Raw genomic sequence first — 2,770 nt, forward strand, 5'->3', positions numbered from 1 at the left:
GTCACTGGTGAGTCACCGTTTGTCACTCATTTCCCAACGTCTTGTCTCTTCTCACAATTCAAGTTCCTAGAATCAACCCACCCGCGCCTGCAACGTGGCTTCATCCCAGAGGTCGCAATCAGGTACCCGATACTCGTACCCTACCTAATACCCGGCTACCCGGCCAGGTACGGGTACGGGTACCCGTTTGCGACCCTGGTGCGGCCGGGTACGGGTAAGGAATCAAAACCCGTTAGCGACCTCTGGTGGTCACTAGGTCAAGAAGCTGGCGATGTCGTCGTCCTTGATCTCGGCTTCGTCCCATGGTCCGTGGATATTGCTAAGTGGGCGGAGGGGAGAGGTGGTGGGGGGGGGGGAGAGATTTCACAATTTAACGGAAGACGAGGAAGCAAATGGATAAGTATAACCCGTAAAAACAAAGTTTTTCACTCTAAATCCTTTATATGCGTTGCGGCTAGAGTCCTCTCGTCCTCTGGCTTGAGATGGCTGCCACCTATGGGTCAGATGATTGTCTGCCAGTATTAAGCAATTGGTAATTAAATATTTGTTTTCCCTAACCAGAGACAGCTTTCCTTACAGCCCAGTCTCATACAGTGTTCGACAAGGCGCGCAGTTCAGAGGCAACGCACCATCAGAGTAATGAGGGCTCATTTGCCGGTACCAAAATATAATCGGGTTTCTCCCCTTTTTTCTGGCAACAATACTTGACTGCAAGTATTGTGGTTAATGTAAACATTGACCCCTTGCAAAAGGTTTCAGTTTTGTTGCCAGAAAAAAGGGGAGAAACTCCTATTACTATATTTTGTTACATGATGTGGATGTCACGTATAAGGGAAATCCACATCATGTACCAAAATATAGTAATAAGGGTTTTTCCCCCTTTTTCTGGCAACAAAACTGAAACCTTTTGCAAGGGGTCATGTTTACATTAACCACAATACTTGCAGTCAAGTATTGTTGCCAGAAAAAAGGGGAGAAACCCGATTATATTTTGGTACCGGCAAATGAGCCCTCATTACTCTGATGGTGCGTTGCCTCTGAACTGCGCGCCTTGTCGAACACTGTATGAGACTGGGCTGTAAGGAAAGCTGTCTCTGGTGAGGACCAATCAGTTTCAAGGACAGTGCATACATTATCAGAGTTGTGTTTTTTTTGTTTGCATTCTGACCGCAGGTATTGTGGTTAATATGCAAACATGATCCTCTGTAAAAATGTGCGCCTTTTGGCGTCATCTGGTCCAACACCATGTGAGACTAGGCTCTTAAGGAAAGCTGTCTCGGGTGTGGACCAATCAACTTCAAGGACAGTGCATACATTATCAGAGTTGTGTTTTTTGTTTGCATTATGACTGCAGGTATCGTGGTCTATGCAAACATGACTCCTTGTAAAAAAGGTGTCAGTTTTGTTGCCAGATAGAAGGGTTAAAAACCAATTATCATATTTTTTACTGGCAAATGAGGTTCCAAAGGTGTCAGTTTTGTTGCCAAAAATAGGGTACAAAACCTATTCATATATTTTGTTACTGGCAAAGGAGGCCTCGTGATGAAGGAAACAAACACTTTGTTGGTGTGTTAACAAGATTAACAAGTGAACCAGACGGATTAACACGACTCTAGTTGGGGACTCCCCTTTGGTTCTTTCGGTAAAGTGACGTAGAAAGAAAAGAAAATAAATCGTGGAATACGACGTTTCGATTGAAACACAAGCAACCGTCATCAGGTAGAACTGAATTTGAGAGCGAGACAATACACAGACACGGAGACAAACAGACAGACACACAAGCAGAGAGAGACAACACAGAGAGACACACAAAGACACAACACAGACAGAGACACACAGAGGGAGACACACAGAGAGAGACATACAGACAACACAGAGACACAAAGAGACACACACAACATAGACACACAGAGAGAGACAACACAGAGACACAACATAAACACACAACATAGACACACAGACGACACAGAGAGACAACAGACACACAGAGAGAGACAACACAGACACAGAGAGAGACAACACAGAGACAACATAGAGACGCACAAGCAGAGAGAGACAACACAGAGACACACACAGAGAGACAGAGACACAAGCAGATAGTGACAACACAGAGACAGAGACACAACATAGACACACAGAGACACACACAGAGAGAGACACACACAGACACAACATAGACACACAAGCAGAGAGAGACAACACAGAGAGAGACACAGACACACAAGCAGAGAGAGACAACACAGAGACACACAGAGGCGTGTCGAGGCTGAGTGGATCTAGGCGCGGGCTCGCTCACTCCTTGGAGGGCTGCAGGGCCACGTGGGCGAGTGGCGCCAGCAGGGTGGGCACGGCGAGCAGAGAGAGACACACACAGACACACAGAGACACACAGAGAGACACACAGACACACACAGACACACAGAGAGAGACACACACAGAGAGAGACACACACAGAGACAACACAGACACACAGAGAGAGAGACACACAGACACACACAGACACACAGAGAGAGACACACACAGAGAGAGAGAGACACACACACAGAGACACAGAGACACACACAGAGAGACACACAGACACAGAGAGAGAGACACACACAGACACACAGAGACACACAGAGACACACAGACACACACAGAGAGAGACACACACAGAGACACACACAGAGAGACACACACAGAGACAACACAGACACACAGAGAGAGAGACACACAGACACACACAGACACACAGAGAGAGACACACACAGAGAGAGAGAGACACACACAC

The sequence above is a fragment of the Lethenteron reissneri genome, chromosome 71 (assembly GCF_015708825.2).
Source record: "Lethenteron reissneri isolate LAM-NWPU_2019-01 chromosome 71, ASM1570882v1, whole genome shotgun sequence".
In the NCBI taxonomy this organism is placed as follows: domain Eukaryota; kingdom Metazoa; phylum Chordata; class Hyperoartia; order Petromyzontiformes; family Petromyzontidae; genus Lethenteron; species Lethenteron reissneri.